The sequence below is a fragment of the Miniopterus natalensis genome, chromosome 2, assembly GCF_054644295.1.
Source record: "Miniopterus natalensis isolate mMinNat1 chromosome 2, mMinNat1.hap1, whole genome shotgun sequence".
In the NCBI taxonomy this organism is placed as follows: domain Eukaryota; kingdom Metazoa; phylum Chordata; class Mammalia; order Chiroptera; family Miniopteridae; genus Miniopterus; species Miniopterus natalensis.
This window is the reverse complement of record NC_142082.1, coordinates 70555942-70579532: the sequence shown is the minus strand read 5'-3', so window position 1 is coordinate 70579532 and position 23591 is coordinate 70555942.

Below are 23591 nucleotides of genomic sequence, written 5' to 3'. Positions count from 1 at the left end.
GGCAACCAATGAACGCCTGAATCGGTGAACAACAGATGCATGTTTCTCTCTCTCTCTCTCAAAATAATAAATAAGTAAAATTTTTTTGAAGAGTTGTGGGTGGAGAGGGTTGGGGCAAGAGGGACAGAAGTCGGCGCGGTCCACGCGTTTCGGAGCCTTAATTGCCCCCAGCCTTGAGCCGGGGGCGTGACTACAGTCCCGGGCGCCCTGCCAGCCCCCACTTCACCCCGGAGGAGCTCGTTAGCGGAATAAAGGCCGCGTAGGTGCGGAGAGTACCTGGCGCCTCTCAGCCCACACCCCTGGGCCGCCCTCCGCACCCCCGCACCCCCAGCCGCCCGCAGGGGACCAGTGGGGACCGAGAAAGACTCCTCTTGTGCGCCCAATGCTGTAGCCACTGACCGCAGCTGGCTATTTAAATGTAAAGCAGTTAAAATAGAATAAAGTGAAAAATTGAGTCTCTCAGTCGCACGAGACACATATCCAGTGCTCAACAGTCACCGCTAAACCTTCTACTGGAAGAAGCTGCCAGGGTCCCTGACCCACAAAACCGGCCTCAGGGGCAAGCAAGGGGTCTTACCCTGGTTCTCCAGGGCCCCCAAGGTCAGGTCTTGGCACGTGCCATTTTCAGCCCCGAGCAACCCTGAGAGGTGGGATTACTGCTGCTGTTTGACAGGGGAGGAAACAGGCGCGGCGAGGTGCTGTGGCCTGCCAGCCGGCAGTGATGGAAAGGCGGCCCCGTCTGGCTGCAGAGCTGCTCTGGGCTTCGCCACACCCTCCACAGTTAAGGCGGAGACCTGAGCAGGCCGGAGGGAGAGACTCCAAATACAGCAGCAGATAACCCAGGTCCTTAACGCAACAAGGCAAGGCATGTGCATTTTTCATTTCCCCTCTGTTGTTCTCCTTTTTCCTGCCTCCCTTTTCAAATTATTTTTTTTTTCTCTTTCCCTTCTTCATACTCTTTGACTTGCATGGCACCCACTGGTGATGCCCTGGGCTAGCAGAGCAGCCACCCATCTGGCAGCTGAGACCAAGGAGGTGCCTCCCAAATGCAGCTCTCCCTCCTTAGCCAGGGCTGGGTGCAGGGTGGGGGACACCCCAGCCCCGCTCTTGCATGGTGGCTCAGGGTCCCTGTCAGCTGAAGAATCAACCAAATGGACCTGCAAAACAGCCTACAAAACACCTCCAGTTTTGCCCTCCGCCATTTGGCTCAGTGGTTAGAGCGTCAGCCTGTAGACTGAAGGGTCCCGGATTCGGTTCCGGCCAAGGGCACGGACCTCGGTTGCAGGCTCAATCCCGGGCCCTGGTCAGGGCTTGTGTGGGAGGCAACCAGTCGATGTTATTCTCACATCCATGTTTCTCTCTCTCTCAGTCTCTCTCTCTTTCCCTCTCGCTCCCTTCCACTCTCTCTGTAAAACAATGGAAAAAAATATCCTCAAGTGAGGATTAAAAAACACACACACAAAATCAACCCTGTCAATTTACTGAGACAGTGACAATGAAGGTAGCCTCATCTTCACCCCGAGAGGTTGGTTGGTTGTTGTCATCTGCACCCCATTGTAAGGGAACTCACCCAAGCATTGGGGAGATGGCTGGGCAAGGGGTCCCTACTCAAAGTGTCACCTCCTCTAGGCTGGGTGTCACTTTGGTTATGGAAGACTACTGCTCTCCTCTTTCCTAATTATAATTTTAATATATAGGAAAATATAGAGAATTGGGTAATAGCACTCTGTGTAGCCACCACTGAGAATTAACACTTGTTAACATTTTGTTATTTTTGCTTCAGATATATATGGTGTTTTTGAAGTATAACTTACATACAACAAAGTACGCAAAATTTGAGTTTAACTTTGGTAAATCCAGATCAAGATGTAGTATTTCGTTATCACCCCAGAAGGGTCCTTATGCCATTTTCCAGTCAATAGGACCCCATAAGTAACCCCTATGGACAGTAACCCCAAGGATTAGTTTGCCAATTCTAAAACTCCTTAAACAAAACCACAGTGCATGTATTCTTTTGTATCTGGCTTCTCTGCCTAACATAATGCTCCTGAGACTCAGGCACATTGTCACAGTATTAATCCTTCCTCCTGCTGGTGGACATTTAAGTTGTTATTTTGTTGTTGTTGTTGTTACTGCTACTGCTGGTAGTGGTGTTACTTGGAGTGCTGCAGTGAGTAGTCTTGTACCTGTCTCCTTGTGTACGTGATTCAGAGTCTCTAGGATATATATCTAGAAATGGAATATACAAATTGCTTTAATTATCTCTAGTCACTGACTAATATAAAGCTGCTATGAACATCCTTGTACAGTTCTTTTGGTGCACATAAATACTCACTTCTCTTGGGTTTATACCTAGGAGGGAAATTTCAGAATCGCAGGAGAAGCGTATGCTTAGCTTTCAAAGATTCTATTTTCTGGAGCGGTGGGATGAATCTACACTTCCAGCGGTGTATATGAATTCCAGTTGCTCCGTGTTTGTGTCAACATGTGATATTGTGAGACGTTAATTTTAGCCATTCGGGTGAGTGTTTACTGGTGTCTTACTGCAGCTTTTTTTTTTTTACCCTTTCTCTGTGGCTTTAATTTGCATTGCCCTAAAAAATAATTAAATTGACCACCTTTTCATATGCTTCAAATATTTCTTAATATGAGAAATTAGAACAATACAGATAAAGTTGAAATCCCCTTTTCCATACTTCCCAGTCCTATCTCCCTGCCTCCCTCCTCAGAGACAAGCATTACCACGAATTTGTGCGTACCCTACTAGTCCATGTTTTTGCACCTAAACTATATTTATATGATTACCAAAAAAGTACACTATTTACATAACTACTTTCATGTTGCAATACACTTGGTTTCAGTCAACATTGTTTTCACATATGTTGATACATACAGATTTGGTTTACTCATTGTATCTGCCAAGTAGAATTCCACTGAATGACCACAGCACAGCTTATCCACTCTTCAGCTGATGGACACTTAGGTGGTTTCTAGTCTTTATCACAAACAATGCTACAGTCATCCTGTTACTATCTCTTAGTTACTGTCTTTCAGTCCACTTCTGCATTCACCTTGATTCCTTCCCTAGAACCAGACAAAAGGCAAGGTTGAACCCTTAGGCCCTTCAGTCTTCTGGCTGGGTTCCATTTCCTATTCCAGAGCCTCCTAATAGTCCACAGCCATCTGACCACAGTGACAAAGATGGTAAGTGACCTCACTGTTCAGGTGTGACCTTGTCCTCACGGAGGAGGGGTGGAAGCAGTGTCTTTCACCAGCCCCAAACCTAAATTAACCGTAACATCCTTACACTGGGATTTACACACATTTCAAGTTCTAGAAGATAATTCTGTCAACCAGGTCTCCTTCCAGAAAAAGACTTGAGGTAGCTTATGATTTTGAAACAGGGTAATCACAACTTCTTACATTTTTAAAGACTAGTTCTTTTTTTTAAAGAGTTATTTAATTTATTTTTTAATAGAAAGAAAAAGGGAGAGGGAGAGAAAGAAACATTGATGTGAGAGTGAAACATCAATCGGCTGCCTCCTGCACACCCCCTACCGAGGATCAAGCCCACAACCCTGGCATGTGCCCTGACTGGGAATCGAACCAGCTACCTTTGGGTGCATGGGACGATGAAACCAACTGAGCCACACCAGCCAGGGCAAAGACTAGTTCTTTATCTTAATTCCCATCTCTCCCACCTTTGTACTATTAACCCCTCTCTCCTTAAAACTTGTCCTGACTCCTAGCCTTCCTCTTGACCTATGACTCCCAGCCTTCCTCTACAGACACCCTGTGGAAGAAGCTTCCAGTTGTTTCCTAATATCAGATCTCCACTTCTTATTTAGTAATAAATAGGTAGGTACATGGGTTCCCGAAATAAAGATTATACTTCCCAGCCTCCTTTCCAGTTAAGAGTGTCAATTTGGCTAAATTCTGGACAGCAGGCTTTGAGCAGAAGCATCCTATACAAACCTCAGAATGTGTTCCTAAAGGAGTGGGGACAGGCCCTGTCACCCTTGTTTCTTTCAGATGGATGGAAGGCAGACATGAAGCTAGATTTCTTCACACATGAGGTGGCAGCGAAAAGAAGACTCCCGGGCCCCTGATGCCATGGAGCTGCCTTACCAACAAACTCTGGAATACCAACACATACATGAAAGGAAAAGAAAATGTTCATTTTGTGTAAGCCACTATTTGGGGGATTTCTAACCCTTGCAATTGAGCCTAATCCAAAAACCTAATACTTCACAAAAATTTCATCTGGAACCCTTCAACTCTGGATATGTCAATTTAAAATACAGCCATTTCTTTCTTGCTTAAGCAAGTTTGAGTTGTATGTCAGTGACCATATTAGTTTTCTAGAGCTGCCATAGCAAGGTACCCCAAACTGGGGAGTTAAAACAACAGAAGTGTTGTTCTGGAGGCTAGAAGTCCAAAATCAAGATATTGGCAGGGTTAGTTCTTTCTAAAGGCTCCGAGGGAGAATCTGCTCCATGCCTCTCTCCTCGTTTCTAATGGTTTAGGGCCATATTTGGCATTCCTAGGCTTGTAGATGCAACACCTTGTAGGTGATTTCTGCCTTCATCTTCACATGGCCTTTCCCACGTGTGTCTTTGTCTATGTCTCTTCTCATTTTCTTAAAAGGACACCAGTCATGTTAGAGGAGGGTCAACCCAAAGATAAGTATGACCTCATCTTAACTTGATTACATCTGCAAAGACCCTATTTCCAAATAAGCTCACATTCACAGGCACCAGAGGTCAGGACTTTGACTTATTTTGGGGAGATCACAATTAAACCTACAACAGTGACATAAACTCAAAATTGACCTACAGAAGCCAAAATCACCTTAAAGGATGGTTATGCTACCTGATTTCAAGACTTCCTATAAAGCCACAATTATTAAAGCAGTGTGGTATTGGCCAAGGATTGACAAATAGACCAATGGAACAGAACAAGTTCAGAAATAGAGGCACATACATTTCATTAATTGATTTATGAGAAAGATGTCAATGCAATTTAGTCAGGAAATAAAAGTCTTTTCAAGAAGTGGTGCTGGAATAACTACATATGTATACAGAAAAAAATTTTTTTTACCATAACACCTGCTACACCCTACACAAAAATTAATTTAAGATGGATCATAGACCTAAACATAAAAGCTAAAACTACAAAGTTTCTAGAAGAAAACACAGGAGAATATATCTTCATGACTTTGATGTAGAGAAAGGGTTTTTAGACAAGATACAAAAGGCACTCACTAATCACTTTTTTAAAATTGAGAAATCAGACTTGATCAAAATTTAAAGCTTTTGTTCATCAAAGATACCATTTAAAAAAAAGAAAGGCAAGCCATAAGCAGAAAGAAAATATTGCAATACATATATCTGACAAAGGATTTGCTTTTAGGACATAGACCATTTACAAACTAATAAAAAAAAAATGTTTAAAAAAGCAACCTGGTAAAAACAAAAGATGGGTAAAACACTAGAACACACGCCACACAAGAGAAGATATATGAATAACTATTAAACACAGGAGTCAAACATACAATTACCTTGTGATCTAGCAATTCTCCTACGTATTTTCCCAAGAGAAACAAAAAACAACCGAAGAATACATTTTTATTCATAATAGCCACACACTGGTAACAACCCAAATGCCCGTCAACAGAAGAATAGACATATAACTGTGATGTAGTCATACACCAGAATACTGCTTAGAAATAGAAATAACAAACTGCTGACACACAACTACAACATGGATGATTCTTAGTAATACTATGCTTGCAAGAGTGCTGTGGTAGGTGGAATGACAGCCCCTCAAAGGTGTCCACGTTCAAATCTCTGTAATAACATGGCAAAAGGGCCTTTGTGTGATGAAGGCTATGGACCTTGAGATGGGGAGATGATTCTGGATTACATGAGTCCTTAAAAGCAGAGAACCTTTCCTGGCGATGGTCGGAGGGAGTTGTGACTATGTTTCTGGCTTTGAAGATGGAGAAAGGGGCCACAAGCCAAGGAATACAGGTGATTTCTAGAAGGTGGAAAAAGGCACTCCCCCTGGAGAGTGCAGAAAGGAACCCACTCTCCCAACACCTTGACTTTGGCCCACTGAGAACAACTTCTTGGACTCCTGACCAAAAAAAACCTGTAAAACAATATATTTCTGTTGTTTTACTCAGTTAAGTTTGGGATAATTTGTTACAGCAGCAACTAGAAAACTAATAAGGTATACTGTTATGATTCCATTTATATGAAGCCAAGTCTAAAAACAGGTAAAACTAATCTGTGGAGCTCTAAGCCAGAGCAATGACCCAGTGAAACGGGTCACTATGGAACTTGCAGGAAATGCCCTGTGTCTTTATTTGAGTGATGGTTACATGGGTGTATATATTCATCAAAACTCATTGAACTGTACACTTAAGATTTATGCAGTTTACACAAAACATACCTCCATAAAAAATAAACTGACGCAGGTGAGCCATGCGGTTTGCCTTCCCTGACGATCAGGGTCTCCTACTCACAAGTTCTGGCCTATTGCTTTCGAGAGCAAGCACACATCCTTACCACTTGCCGACCCACCAAATCACCATCTCAAATCCAAACTCCCACTGCCTTAATCATCCTAAAAAGGCCCAAGAAAGTGTAGGATTCTCTGGCAAACAGATGTCCCTGCACAGCCTGCAGGAGGGAAGAGAAGCAGCTCTAACCCCCGACATGTATCAGACCCTCCACATGCCTCTCATTCATTCAGTCCTCTTGACAAACCCACAAAGTCGATATTAAGATCTCATTCCACAAATGAGGAATCTGAGGTTGAAAGAGCTTTGAATCTGTCATGACACAGCTAATGGGAGACAGTGCTTCACTTCGTGTGCGTTTGACTCCCCTGGTTGGCCCTCCTTCAGTGACCCCAAGTTACCTGCCTCCCAGACTTTACTTACCCCCTCGCCCCTGGCACTGGGCCTGCTTCCCACCAGGGACTTCCGAGGCTTTACTGTATAAGAAACCAGGAGGTGAATGCAAGCGGAACATTTTAGAGTTCAGGGCCCTCCTTGAAGAAGGCCCAGCTGAGACTCTGAAAAAGGCAGCTTTTTTTCATAATTGCCAAAATCTGAGAACAACCAAGATGTCCTTCAGTAGGTGAATGAATGAACTGGTATAGCTAGATAACGGAATATTATTCAGTGATAAAAAGGAATGAGTTACCAAGTCATTATAAGACACGGAGGAGCCTCAAATGCATATTAGTAAGTGAAAGAAGCCAGTCTGAGAAGGCCACATACTGTATTATCCCAGCTCTATGACATTCTGGAAGAGGTTAAACTATGGCATAAAAAGATCAGTGATTGCCAGGGGCTAGGGGAGAGAGGCGTAAGTGGAGCACAGAGGATTTTTAGGGCAGTGAAGCTGTTCTGCATGATACTATAATGGTGGATACATGTCATTACACATTTGTCCAAACCTGTAGAATGTACAAGAGTGAACTGCAATGTAAACTAAGGACTTTGGGCAATTATGATGTCAACGTAGTTCATCAGTTGTAATAAATGCACCACTCTGGTGGGAGATATTGACAATGGGGGAGGCTATGCCTGTCTGGGGTTGGGAGGTACATGGAAAGTCTCTGTGCTTTCCACTCAGTTTTGCTGTGAACCTAAAATGTCTCTAAAAAACAAAGTCTATTTTTAAAAATAGTAAAAGGAGTCATGTCAGAGAAAACAAGAGACTTTTTAGAGAAAGAAAAATACCTCAATGTGATTTTTTTACAGATTTATCTCAATATGATTGACATACAATAGACTGCACAAATTTAAAGTGTACAGTTTGATAAGTTTCGACATGTTTACAAGACAGTGAACACGGCCACCACCCTCAAAGGTTTCTTTCTGCCTCATTGTAGTCCCTTTCTGTCCCATCCTGTCCCCTCCCCACTCCTAGGAAACCACAAATCTGCTTTCTGTCACCAAAGAGTAGTTTGCATTTTCTGGAATTTTATATAAATGAAAAGTACAGTACATAATCTCCTTCTGTAATCATTTTGAGGTTCATCCTCAAATGTTGTTGTGTGTATCAATAGCTGGCTCCCTTTTTGCTAAATAATATTCCATTGTGTGGATATACCACAATGTGTTTATCTGTTCATCTGTTGATGGACATTTGGGTTGTTTCTAGATTGAGCTACAACACATAAAGCTGGGATGCAGCTATGGGCAGGAGCTTTTGTGTCTCTTGGGTAAATATCTAAGAGTAGAAAGACTTGGTCATATGGTAGGTATGTGCTTAACTTTCAGCTCCTAAGGGAAGAACAGCACTTTAATGTGATTTTAAACCAAAACGGCCCACAGCAGATCTCAGGCAGTTTCAAAACAGAAGTTTCCCTACAGCTGGGTTCTACAACTTTCTGCTGCCACCGTCTGGGGAGCAAAGAGAGAAGAAAGCTGTCCCCAGAAGCCCCCCTCCAGGACCAGGTCCTTTCTCTGCTCTCTTCAGCAGCGTTGCCCCCTCCCCCATCACACTGGCAACCTACAGCATATGCAAGGACCATTCACCTAATGTGATGACCAGGGGGGAATTTTGGAGTAATTCAAGCCACAAACATAACTCAGTGGGGAGGAAGAGGAACGTGGGCTTAAATCTATTTTCTAGCCGGATGTAGCATCCTAATGTCACAGAGGAAAAAACTTCAAATGCTAGAAATGAGCTAGCACTCTCTTTACAACCCAAGCTAGCTTTGCAAGTCGTGAAATAAGTCAGAGGTGTTTTTCCCCTATTGCCTGGCACAGGCTACATACTTAATTTGCATTTGAATGAATAAATGAGTAAACTAATGAATACCATACATATTCCTCTAATTAGTCACAGTAACAGTAAAGATGCAGTTGGTTCATGTCAAAAGCACTCAGCGAAGTAGTGGTCAGAAGGCCTGGATTCTGGCACTTGCCTTGCTGCTGACCTAGCTGTGCACTACGGGCAGGACCTGGAACTTTTCTGAGCCTCAGATCCTATATATGTAAGAAAAACAACCTGGATTTTTTTAACTTTGGGGATATTTAAATAAGATGACACATGCAAAAAATCCTTTGTAAACTGTTAGCATGCCACAAATGTAAAATGTCTGCGTTTATAAATCTCTTTACAAATGTATGAGCAAATAAAAACAATTATACACCGGGACTTTTTTACAGGGTCTCCTGTAAATTCAAATCCGCCTCGTATATTTAGCTCAACATCATTAGTGAGTTAAGGAAGAACAAACTTCTGCCAACACTAGTAAAGCAGGACACTGAGCCATAAAGAGGTTAACTGAACTCCCAAAGATCACGCGCGGAATCATTGTTCAGGCAAACTTGAAGCAGGCTTTCCTCTCTGAGGACAAGGTCACCTCCTCTTTGCACACTTCTTTGCACTGTTGTACAACTGAAACTCCTAGGTGTGGAGATCGGCTTAGTAAGTCCACCTGGGAAGCAAAGGCTTGATTATTTTATAGGTGATGTTACTTCAAATACGCAGTCCAACATGATTAGAAGAAAAGAAAACTAACAGTCTACTCATTCAAGAGGTTATTTTCACCACTGTAAGAAGGAAAAAAGGAAACATAAAGATCTAAAATATTCTTCAGAACAGACCAGATCCTCATCCTACGCTACTTTGTCCTCCCGTCTCTCCCCATTACCCAGAGTTTATTTAGGAAGAATATCTTATTTGGGCTGGAGTTGGGGAACATTACTGTAGACGTGAAATCGTAAGTCACGACCTTTTGAGGGCTACGCAGTGGATTCTCCCTCTTCTGCATTCTGTGACTCTGTTTTCTACATTCCAATACGACTTTTCTTCCCTATGTTCTAACATAGGTGCTTATATGAGTAGAAATGAAAAAATAAACAAACACACAAACGGGGCTATGCGGGGAGAAGTAGAAATAAAAATGAAAAATTCCCTTCTGAGTAGCATCCTTCACCAGAATCTTCTGGAAGAGAAAACTTCGAGATGACCATGCTAATTGCAGTGATACACAAGTAAGGCAATGACGCGCTTTCAAGAATTCAAAACAGGCCAGCTCCAGCTCCCGGGCTCCCGGGGCTGTTGAAGCAGCACTCCTGCCAGACTCAGTGGGAGAGGAACTCTCTGCAAGCTCTCCCCATCTCTCCCTACCTGGCACATTCATCCCCTTGAATACTCTTCAGAAGGATCAACTTTTGAGAAGGAAATGTAGTTTAACTAATAGCTTTTTTTCAATTAAGAGTTTGGGTAATTTTGCATGAAAAAGAAACAATGAAAATAAGTTTTATGCTGTCAACATAGAAAATTTTAGTATTCAGTAAAACCTCATACTGTAAATAAAGTAGAATATAGTGACTTATGTTAATTGGAGGGGGATCAGTGTGAATACAGACCCTTTCAGCTCTCTCCTTAAATGTGGCTCAAGCCAACAGCTATTCTTTGGTTCATCCTCAGCACATGAGAACATTGCTTACACTAGGATTTTGTTCTCTAACTTCACTAAATGGTAAAGGGACTCCTTGGAGAGTGGCTGATTGACTGTCTTCGGGAAGGGGGGGAAATCACTTTGAATATGGAATATCTGGTTGTTTCCAGAGAGAAAAGAAGCCTTTAAAAATATTTGCAGTCAAGTAACTCAGGGTGGGCTCCCACTGGCTGTGTAATGACTAAGTATGGCCATCTTCACATGCAGTGTATATCAGTTGCTCTCACATTGAGAGAGCATGAGAATCACCTGGCGACATTAAAACACACATTGCTGGTCCCACTCTCAGAGTTTCTGACTCAGTAGGGCTGGAATAGGGCCCAAGAATCTGCATTCCAACAGATTCCCAGGTGAAGCTGCTGCTGCTGCTGGCCTAGTGACCATACTTTGAGAACCACTGGTATAAATTATCTTATTTGAGCTGGCTGAGTCTGTGAGCATCTATGAGTTTGTTATGATACTCAAAAGAAAAAAGTCAGTATAAAATAAACAGAATGGGCAGTTGTAAAAAAATTACATTTATTAATATACATGGATGTTTGTATCTCCTTTTAAATACATGTCGGTTTATAAAGCATAGTTCTTTTAAAATCTGTGTAAGCAATGAGTGGAAATCCACAAGTTAATGAAACAACTCCAGGAAAAGTAAGAACTGTACCTAAAGCAGGAAAATTTAATAACATGGTAGAAAGGGGTCCAGACCTCAATCGGTACCAGTAATGCACAATAACCAAGCAAAATCCTATGTTCCAAGATGATGAACTAGTGAAATGGCCCAAAGAACAGAATTAACTCAGTCGCTCATATCCTAGAAAAGAAAACCTCTAAATGCTTCATTATAATGAGATGCTCATAAGGCAGCAATATGTTTTCAATTAAAATATCAAATAAGGTTAATATATCATAATGGCAGGACAATTTGTTTGGTGATGCTGGCCATGTGAAACCTACGCCAATTTCATTCCTGAGGAAGACATCAAGTTTTAATAAACTAAAATCTATGAAAAAGTAATATGCAATCCCCATTGATGAATCAAGGTGCAACTTAAGTATAAAAGGCACTTAGCTAATGACTCAGGTTTGCATTATCCTGGACTATGAAACCAAAGAATCCATCACCTGGAAGCACAGAAGGTCTAATTTTGTCTTGTTTTATTTTTACCTTTAGAATTCTTTATTCCTTCAAACTAATATTTTACTCAGTTGTTCTGTTTGTGTTTTACTCCTGTGCTTTCTGTCTCTGCTATCCTATCTATAATCCATGCTTTCCTTTGGCTCTCTAATCATTTGTGCTGCTTTTTCTTTTTCTCTGTTTGGTCTGTTTTCAGTCATATCTTTTCACTCTGTTTTCTTTAGGCATTCATTGGTGTATATATTTTAAATAGTGTACATATCTTATGATGTATATATTTTATATTTTATACAATGGTTTTTATATTTTTAATTTTATAACCTATAACCATATGATTAGTTTCCATGTCTTCAGATGTTGTTTTTCATTTTAATGAGTATGTGGCTAAATTGCAATTTAATCAATTTCCCATTTTTATCATTTAGATTGTGTTCACTTTTTCACTTTTGTAAATGATCCTTTGGTGACTAGTCTAGCAGCAACATCTTTAGGTATATCCATGATTGTTTCCTTAGAATAAATTCATAAATCTCTTCATATAATAAATTAATAAATTGCTGGGTCAAAAAAATATAAAATCCTAAGTCTTTCAGTATGTAGTTTCACATTACAACACAATTATACAAATTAGAATATAACTTTCCACAGGAAACACAAGGCAATACTATCCCACCAGTTAATTTCCTTTACATGCTCTCCTACAGACCAATCTTCAGAAATAGTAATATTTTGAGCTGTTTTCCTGGAAGGAAAAAAAGGGGAGGGAAATTATGAGTTCACATTTTAACAATCTGATACAAAAGAAGTAACTACTCTTTAAAATGTCACCTTTATTAAGCCAGTGCCATCTGAGAGCACCTTACAATGTAGTGCCTGTTTTGTGAAAGCACATTTGTTTGGTTTCAAGGCTTGTGCAGGAGCCTGGGGGCATTCCCATCCCCCTTCGTGCTCCGATTCTCCTTAGCAATGCCGACTAAGCACTTTGTTTTCAACCACATGGTCTGGTCTCTGCATAGCTATACCATGCCTTTTAGATTAAACCTGATTTCTTCCTTCAAGTGGATGCTTTATTCTTATAGCCAAGAAGGCTCAGAATTCAGAGAAAGAAGATCATGTTTTATAATGTTTATTAATGTCTTCAAACTATGTGCCCATCTGTTCTGAGTCTGAAAGAAATCAAAGCTAGGCTTACAGAAAATCAGGCACAGTGAATCAATCAATTTACTAACGATTGTTGAGTGCCAACAATGTGTAAGGCAACAGGAGTAACCAAAGTCAGAGAGTAAACTTAAAAATGCATTGATAAACAGTCTGCTTTCCTTTAGTTTTAGTTGATTTCCCTGGAATATTGGATGAATGTTTAAGTTTGCATTTTGTTTTTCTAGATGTGTATTTTTTCTTAGCCTGGAAGAAGACTATGGTAGTTATGTTTTTAAAGTATCCTGTTTTTCCTCAAAAGATGGTTTTTAAAATTAAGAAATTTGAGTCTCTGGCCATGTGAGTATTGGCTTAATGTTTTCTGTGAAATGTCCATTCATGTCTTATGCCTATTTTTCTTTTATTTATTTATGTTTTTAATTGATTTTTAGAAAGAGAGGAAGGGAGAAGGAGAGAGGGAAACATCAATGTGAGAGGGAATATCCATCAGTTGCCTCCTGCACGCCCCCTACCAGAGATCAAGCCCACAACCGGGGCATGTGCCCTGGCCTGGAATCGAACCAGCAACCAACTGAGCCACACCAGCCAGGGCTCTTATGCTTATTTTTCTATTGGGTTGTTTTACTTTCCTTATTGATTTGTAGGAGTTTTTAAAATATTCTTTGATACAGATTATTTGTTATATGTGATATATCTTCTCTCAGTTTGTAGCTTATCATTTCACCTTCTTTAACATGTCTTTTGATGAATACAAGTTTTTAATTTTAATATAGTTAAATTCATCACACATTTATTTTATAGTGGGCTTTGTTGTGTCCAATGTTTAAGAAATCCTTTCCTACCCTCAAGATCTAAAGATATTCCCCCATATTTTCTTCTAAGAGTTTTGTTGTTGTTATTAATCCCCACCCAAGGATATTTTTTCCATTGATTTTTAGAGAGAGTGGAAGGGAAGGTGGGAGGGAGAGAGAGAGAGAGAGAGAGAGAGAGAAACATCAGTGTGATCAATGTGAGAGAGACACATCCATTGGTTGCCCCCTTGCACACCCCAACTAGGGATCAAACCTGCAACCCAGGTACGTGAGAGTCAAACCTGAGACCCTTCCGTGTGCTGGCTAATGCTCTGACCACTGAGCCACACTGGCCATGGCACTTCTAAGAGTTTTAAAGTTTTGCTTTTGACATTTGAATCCTTAATCTATCTGGAGTTGATTTGCACGTCTGATGTGAGGTAAGAATCTGATTTGCTTTTCATATGGATAATAATCTTTCCTGTTCCGTTTGTTGCATTCCTCATAAACAATCCAGGAAAAGCAAATTAAGACCATAAAGGGATATCAATTTACACCCATTCAATTGGCAAAAACTGAGAAGTCTGGCAATACCAAGTGCTGAAGAGAATAGATCAATAGCATGGTAAGAATATAAATTTGTTACAACTGCTTTGGAAAAGACTCAGGCATTATCCTGCAAAGTTAAATATTCACACACCCTACAACTGACCCACATCCCATTCCTGGGTATAAACCAAGAACAACCCCAGCAGGTGTGCACTGAGAGAGAGCCACATACAAGAATATCCATCACAGCACTGTTCATTGCAGCAAGAAATGAGAAAGCCTAAACGCCCGTGCCTAGGAGGCAGGATAAATAAGTGCTGTTGTATTCACACAAGGAAATACTATACAGCAGTGAAAATGACTCGCAGCAGCCCACAACAAAAGGAATGACTCTTAGTAAGAGAAACTAAATGAGAAAAAATGTCCCAGAGGATTATATTCAGCACGATATTATTTTTATAAAAGTCAAAAACAATTAAAATTAATCATTATATTGTTTGCATGCGAATATGTGTGATAAAAATATTTTAAGTCAAGAATGAATAAAAACATAAAAATTGAGAATTGTGGCTACATAAGTGGGGGCAAGCAGGAAGGAAACAGGCTAGGGCGGGAGCACACAGAAGATGTAAGTTGTCAATGTGTTAGTTCCCTAATTGGATAGTGAGTTCATAGTGTTCATTATGTTTTTAACAAATAAGCATACAAATAGACAAAATAAAAGAGGTTCAAGCATGGCCCACTGATGAGAGTGGGAGGTAAACCAAGGGCAATGAGTTTAACTAGGTCCACAAACCCTTTGAGAAAGGAGCTATCCTAAGGTGTGAAGTGACTACGCTTAAAAACAAAGGTCAAAAAACTATTTGGTGTAAGTAAGAGTTAGGTATTAACAAATCAAAACTCCTGACCTTAGTAAATTTTTTCACAAGATCCTGATTAGACGTAAGTTAATAATTATGCAGCATGCCTAATTCCATGTTCTTACTGTCTGTTTGGACCACAGTAACAAATAAATAAATTCTCTAGTGAGGGGCTGGATAGAAAGAGAAACAAGCTGAGAACACCCTAAATTCCTTTAAGGACTTCCCTTGTATCACAAGAGTAAGTTAGACCATGACATTTACAGACCCCTTTTTACCTTTTTATTTATTTTAGAGAGAGAGAAGGGGAGGGGATAGAGAGAGTGAGAAACACCAACGTGAGAAACATGGATCTTCTGCCTTTGAGACCAGGGATCGAACCCAAAACCCTTCGGTGCCGGGGACAATGCTCCAACCAACTGAGTCACACTGCCAGGGTGACATTTCCAAACTTTTCATAATAGAAGCAACTTACATTTTTCTAGGATGTTTATAGTTTGCATAGTGTTCTCACATGCATGCTTCATTTGATAATGAGACAAAGAAGCTGAAAATTTACGAAATCAACGCTGTCAGATGTCTGTGACAAAAAATAGTAGCAACAGAAATGAAACTGAGTCCTGGTGTTATTTCAAAAGCAAGTCTCTGCAGATAAGAGTTAGCTAAAGTGGGACAGAAATGTACTGGCATGATCTTTTTGTGCTCCGACCTCTTTAAATGTTAGTCTAAACAGGAGGTTATCCTACTGTTCTATAAAACTCCAATTCAACAAATATTTGGAGTTCTTAAAGTATGCAGGCCCTGTACTTGGATCTAGGAACAAAACAATAACAAGAAAGACAATAACCATGGAGCTATTGATAAACAATGTTTAGTAAAATAAATATATTTGCATTTCTATATTTAAAAAATTATATCTTGCATGATATCTTTTATGAAGCTTTACTTGGCTTCACCTGGAGTGTCCAGTAGAGTTGATGACCCTTCTATGTCCACACTGGCCCTTCAGTGCCTCTTTTGCAGTACTCACCATGCTGACTTGCAATTATTTGTTCACATGTCTGCAGCAGACACCTGTTACTTTGTTCCTCCAGGATCTTTTCTTCTCAGGAACAGTTTTTCCTCTCCTTCTAGGGCTGTCAATCACATGGCCCCACCTCCCTCACCTGAGGGGAGGCACAAAATGTAGCTGGCCCCTCAGAGAAGGTGGATCTATGACTGGAGCAGAGCCCTTTCTGAAGACTTCATTTGGATCCTAGAAGAGAAAGAATTTGTCTCCCCTCCTAAAATTACTAGTACTAGCATGAATACCTAGAGCTTTGCTTCCATGGCAAAATCTAAGAAACTAAAGGAGAGCAGAGGTGTGAGATAGACCGAATCCTGATGATACTCTAAGCCTGAATCCAGCAGTGCCTGAAATCCACATCCCTGGAATTCCCAGTTAAAAGAATCAATATATTGACTTTTAACTTAAGCTTCGTTGCATTAAGTTTGATCACTTAAAACTGGAGAAGTTCCAACTAATACCGTGTGTGTCTGCTCTATGAGATTGTGAGCTTCTAGAAGCACCAGAGATCAAGGGCCTAATTTGCCTTGACATTGAGCTGGTGGCAGCTGCTCATGTAGCAGGCATATGCCTAGATGAAATTACTCAGCTTTTAGAGCAGGTACATGTAAGCCTAGGTCCACAGGCTCCTAGGACGATTCATGAGAGGATGTGATATGCATGCAGATTTTTAAGGTGAGAAAGTTCATCATTGTCATCAGATGCTCAATAGAGTCTCAAACTCAGCCAGTTTTAGTGATTGCAATCATGACATCTGAAAACATGGAGCCAGGGAGAAAGCGTTTCTTTCTTACAAGTCTAGAGAATGCAAAACTTTGTTATATTCCAGGTAAAATCAATTCATGTTTGTTTGCTTAGTTTGTTTTAGTGAGTGAAGATGCTTTCTGGTTTGTTCTTCTAAGCACACTGAGGGATACAGCTGAGAAATGTAAGGTGAGAAATCCAGCCCGCCTTGACCACAGCCCCTACCCCATATCACAACTGACAGAACCAATCCATGGGATCCTTTGAGCGCTGACTAAACCTAATTCTGTTATTAATATGTAACTTCCGTTCTTTTCGTTTCTTTTCTTTCCTTTTTTTTTTTTTGGTTGTTGTTGTGGTAAGTACATATAACAAAATTTATCATCTTAACCATTTTTAAGTGTACAGTTCAGTGGAATTAAGTATATTTATATGGTTGTACAACATCACTACCACTGTTTCTAGAAGTCAGTTTCCTGTAGTTGCCATAACAAACATTACCACAAATCTGACGGCTTACAATAACAGAAATGTATTTGTTCACCGTTCTCGAGGCCAGAAGTCCAAAATTAAGGTGTCGACAGGGACATGCTCCTTCCAAAGGCTCTTAGGGAAAATTCTTCCTTGCCTCTTCCAGCTTCTGGTGGTTACAGGCATTCCTTGGCTTGTGGCTGTGCTCCAATCTCTGCCTATGTCTTCACATGGCCTTCTCTGTCTCTATGTCTTCTCCTTTTCTTTATCTTATAAGGCCACTTATCTTTGGCTTTAGAGCCCCTCCTTAGGGGTAATTCAGGATGATCTCATCTTGAGATTTTAAATTACATTTTTAAAGACTTTTCCAAATAAGACCATATTCACAGGTACTGGGGATTAGGACATGGACATATCTTTTGGGGGGCCACAGTTCAACCCATAACAGCTGGGTTAGCCCAGAAGTATTGCCAAGAGAAGACTTGAGTGTAAATACTAAATTAGGTGGTCCCAGGAAGTACCAAAAGGGGAGTGTTAAGTGATAGGGAAGAGAAGGAAACCAATATAGAGTGCCTTCATAAGCAAGTTACCACTATGTGAGATGGGGCTTGCTTCCTTAAGGTGCCCTGGGGAGATGGTGTAGAATGCACCTCGGGGCTATCCTACCTGTCAGGCAAGGAAGTTTTTATTTATGCTCAGAATTTCACTTGTCACTGACTGAAGGCAGCTCCCAGGGCATTAACTCCCTGGCACTTGTGTCCCTCACACTCAGGCAAAAGGCAAGCTCTCAGGGGGACAGTAAAATATGCTTATAGTTGAACACCATCTCCATGTCCTGAAATGCTTAGTTCCTCAGAGATGTGGGTGGAGTGTTGTTGATAGCATCTGCTCCAGGGTGGTCAGGAGGTTTTCATGTCACTGTTTATGTCAACAATAACGAGGGAGCTACTAGGGGGATCCAAGATAGCAGAGGAGTAGGCAGATGTTAAGCTCAGCTCCTTCCAGGACCAAACTTGGATTACAACTAAAATATAGAGCAATCAACCTGAATAACTAGCTGAAGAGAAGTCTTATAACCAAGTATTTACAGAAGAAGCCACATCAAGACTGGTAGGATGGGCGGAGACGCAAAAAGGGCTGGCCCCTCTTCCACAGGCAAGAGGCAGCTGAGATCCCAGAGGAATAGCTCAGCTGCAAAGGTTCCCCCTGAAGAGTGTGAGGTCTCAACCTCATGCTGGACTCCAAGCCAAGAGCACCAGAGTCTGCAAGAAGCACCCACATAACACCTGGCTGTGAAAATCAGCAGGGATTCTGTCTGCCAGGGAGAGACGGGAGTCTATTAGGGACACAAGCACCCTCTTAAAGGGCTAACACACACAAATCTCATTCACTGCCACTCACTCTGGGCTCTGGCAGAGGGAGTGGGGAGCGGACTAGAGCTGTGTGGGGAAAGACTCGAGTTTGTGGCTCTGGGGAGAGAGCTGAAGGGACAGCCACCAGGACCCCTGTGCTTAGTCCTGTTCCCATACCACAGACATCTTTCTTGAGTGGACCACTGCCCTCCTTACAGCACCAGCCTGGGGAAGTGCAACAGTCCCACCCTCTGGACTCCCTGTCACCCGACCCTGCGGAGCTCATGCCCAGCTGAGGAGTCAGCTGCCTGGGCCAGGGTGTAGAGGTCTGGGCAGACTCAGGGGGTGTCAGTGACTAAGTGGTGTGGCTTTGGAATGGAGACCATTCCCCCCACCTTCCCATGAATCTAACAGGTGCCTCCCCTTCATGGGAGATCCGCTAGCCCCACATTTCTGGCTCCTGGCTGCCCCACCCTCCCAACATCTCTTGGGCACACGCTGCTGTGGTCTGGGCAGAATCTGGGAGAGACTGAGTTGTGTGGCTATCGGGTAGAGGCCACTCCTCCCACCTTCCCCCAAGTCTGATTGGCACCTTCCCCTCTGGAGTTCCACTAGCCCCACCTTCTGGCTCCTGGCAGCCCCACCCCCTGGCTCCTGGAAGCCCCACCATGTTGAGCTTGGGCTCCCAGAAGAATCTTTTTTTTTAATTTTTTTAACCCTCACCTGAGAATATGTTTTAGAATAGGGGTTATTTTTCCTTCACACATCTGACTAGTGAAGAGCCTTCCCTTCACGTGGCCAAATCTTGATCTCTTTGGGCCTGATAAACTCTGCTGACCTCACTCTGGTGACCAACACCAGGAAGACAAACAATTCAATTTAAAAAATGGGCAAAGGACCTGAATAGACACTTCTCCAAAGATGGCCTACAGATGACCAATAGACATGTGAAAGGATGCTCAAAGTCATTAGTCATCAGAGAGATGCAAATTAAAACCACAATAAAATATCACCTCATGCCTGTCAGAATGGCTACCATCAATAAAATCAACAAACAAGTGTTGTCAAGGGTGTGGAGAAAAGGGAACCCTCGTGCACTGCTGGTGGGAATGCAGACTGGTGCAACCACTTTGGAAAACAGTATGGAGTTTCCTCAAAAACTTAAAAATGAAACTGCCTTATAATCCAACATTTCCACTTCTGTGAATATATCCAAAGAAACCCAAAACATCAGTTCAAAAGAACTATGTTCATTGCAGTGTTATTTACAATAGCCAAGATTTGGAAGCAGCCCAAGTGCCCATCAGTGGATGAGTAGATAAGAAAGCTGTGGTACCTTTACGCAGTGGAATACTACTCGGCCATAAAATAGAAGGAAATCTTACCTTCTGAGGCAGCATGAATGGACCCAGAGAGCATTACACCAAGTGAAATCAGCCAGTCAGAGAAAGACAAATATGATTTCACTTATATGTGGAATCTAATGAACAAAATAAACTAACAAACAGACTCATAGATAAAGAGAACAGACAGACAGCTGTCAGAGGGGAGGGAGGCTGGGGGGCTGGGTGAAAAAGGTGAAGGGATTAAGCAAAAAAAACCCAAAGTCATAGACATGGACAACAATATGGTGATTACCAGAGAGAAAGAGGGGTGGGGAGAGGTAGAGGAGGGTAAAGGGGTATAAATGGATAAATGGTGATGAAAGGAGACTTGACTTTGGGTGGTGAACACAGAAACAATATACAATGATGTATTATAGAACTGTATACCTGAAACCTATTTAATTTTATTAACCAATGTCATCCCAATAAATTCAATAGAATTTTTTTTAAAAATAAAATATAAAACCGATTATCTCTCTTTTGCTTAAGGGCCTTCTCATTGTCCTTGCCATAAAGTCAGGCTCCTTACCATGACTTAACAGGCCCTGCCACCCGGATCCTGCCTCTTCTCTAACGTCATCCCCTCCCCCTCTCCCTCCCCCTCCCCCTCCCCCTCCCCCCCCCCCCCCCGCCCCCTTTCTCTTCCAGCAGACTTCCAAGTCCTCTCCTGAGTCTGGCTTTGGCACTGGGAGAGCCCCTGGGGACGACTCCTTCTCCTCCTTCAAGTGGCAGCCTAACTCCCACCTCCTAGGAAGGTCCTCACTGACCATCTCATCAGAAGCATCCTACACAAGTGACTTGTTATTTGATGACATGGTTGCTTTCCTTCACAGCAGTGATCATTACATATTTTTTCTTACTTGTTTATAATCTATAACTTTAAAATGTCTTTTCAGCACTGTACTCCCAACACCTAACACAGTGACTGACATTATTTTCATCATCATCATCATTGTAATGAATGAGACAAAATAGACAACTGAACTGCTAGATATTTCATGAAAAATTTCCATAACCTATACCATTTCAGAAACTCACTTCTCTGAGGTCTTTTCCTTCTTCCTTCTGTCCCTCTCCCAACCCTTTCTCTCTCTTGATTTCTCTGTGGCTTAAAATATATTTTGCTGCTCACAGAGAGTGTGAAATAATTATATTCTGCCCTTAGCTCCTGGTTGAAAGATCGTATGACTTTAACTGCTGGCTCACTGTCTACCTTAGTTTCCTTTTCAGTATAGTGAACATGCATTTTCTATTTGGTAAAGACTTTTAAATATATTTAGCTTAATGGTGTTTTTCTGTTGAGGGGTATTATTAATGTGTGACAGAGAGTGCTGAGAGAGTGAATAAAGGTGTCTCTATTAATAACAATTTGAGAAACTGAGACCTACAGGAGTAGGGCTCAAGTCCAACCTGAGAACTTGACGTCTGTGCTAGCCAGGAATGACCAGAGCTTTCTGGTAGCATTGCCTTGTAAACAATATTTACTGAATTGTTTTCTCTTTTTATTTTACCAATACCCAAGCAGTGTTTCCCAAACAGATCTTAATTAATATAAAATAAAACAAAAATAATACTTTAGTTGTTAAAAAAAAAAAAAAAGAAAGAAAGAAAAGGAGCTACTAGAGTTCTAGACTGATAAATCACTAAAATAATATTTGATGGAAGATTATTAAGTGATTTTTGACATAAAACAGAGAATTTCAAAGAACTGAGTAACAGTATACAAATTACCTCCAGTCTCCTTTGCACATTTATTTGAACAAAATTAATCACTCTATATATTGATTACAGATAAACATGATATATATCTGATAAAAATACGGATATGTCATAGTCATCAATATTTATCGCTGAATACATGAACTAAGAGTTTAAAAAGCCAATAAAATTTTACTTTACATGAATGCTTATGAAAATATTTTACTTGCTTTTAACACACTTAGAGCTTTCTGGTCACTGCAAATTTTTAAATTTCTTTTTGTTCTCGAAATTTAAAATAGTGTGATAAATAAAAATGGAGAATTTGGAATGTAAACATAAGTTTAAAGAGAAAAAAAAGAATAATGGAAAATATCAAGCTGTTTAAAGTACTTTTTTTAAGTGAATGATGAATGGATGAATTTAGAGTCCACTGGATAAGAGTACAAGAGTGATATAATTATTTTATTTTAAAATGTAAGAATTTATGGAACCCAGGAAATAACATCCTTTGCAATTCCAAAAAATTTTAGAAGTCACTCTAAAGGGAGCATATTAACTAATCTCTAAATTTGAATCCCAGATTTCCAGGCAAGAGGGTTTGATTGGTCCAATGCAGATCAGATACCTGCCCTTATTGGAACCCCTGTGGCCAGTGAGCTGGGCTCACAAGGCTTGCTGTTCACTCAGCAGAGGTTCCCAGGGGTTGGGCAGTCCATGGCCAGTAGTTCTCAGAAAAGGGGGTGGCACTCAAGAAAGCTTGACTAGCCCTGACCGGCATGGCTCAGTGGTTACACTCTTGGCCTGCTCACCAGAGTTCGGGTCAGGGGTTCGACTCCCAGTAAAGGGCACCTACCTGCAACCTTGCAGGTCTGATCCCCGCCCCACCCCCGGAGGGGGCTTGTGTGGGAGGCAACCAATGGATGTGTATGTGTTTCTCTCTCCCTCTCCCCCTTCCCTTCCACTCTCTCTAAAAATCAATGGAAGAAATATCCTCACTCCTCAGGTGAGGATTTAAAAAAGATAGAAAGCTTGACTACTTAATGAACATTTTTATTTAATATGCAAATGTTTCTTATATATAGAACTGCAGTGAATTTATTCTTATGCTTAAATCATTCTTTTAGAAAGTTGTGGGGTTTTTTTAGAAAATAGACTGTGGCCACTCAGAAATATATTGGCACCCACTCTCCCAAAAAGCTCTGAGGCACCCTGACTCTCCAAGACAACTGAGAGCACTGGACACGCGGCCAGTCCCCACCGCCTCGGTTCCTCTCCACGTGGGATAGGAGGCACTTTGTTCCATGATGAAAACACTCAGAACATGAAGTGTCACATAAACCTTCCTCATGACACACACTTCGTTCCTCTTCCCAGGCAGGGGTCCAATGTGTATTTTAGATTCCCTCTTGAGCATCCGTCAGCATCTCTACCTCTTATTTCATAAGCCAACTTACATTTTGCTCTTATATTTTTAATCAGGTTGAGCAATACAGCTACCAGTCTAGGCCCAAACTGGGTTGACTCGCTCACAACTATGAGTAATACGACAAGGAATGAAAAGGAAACACGGGCAGGAGGAGCGTGTCTCCAATTCCGTGCTTCCCTGCTTCAGACATTTCCATGAATTTGTCACACCCAGTGACAACCTGTTCTTTTTAAAAAACAGCTGTACTGAAATAGAATTCACCCATTTAAAGTGTACAATTCAATGCTTTAGTATATTCAGAGTTGTACGGCCATCACATAATCTCATTTAGAACATTTTCATCCCCCACAGGAGAAAGTCCATACCTATCAGCAGTCACTCCCCGTCCCCCAGCCTACTGCCCAGCCCCAAGGGGCCATTAATCTACTTTACGTCCCTATGGATTACCTAGCCCGGACATTT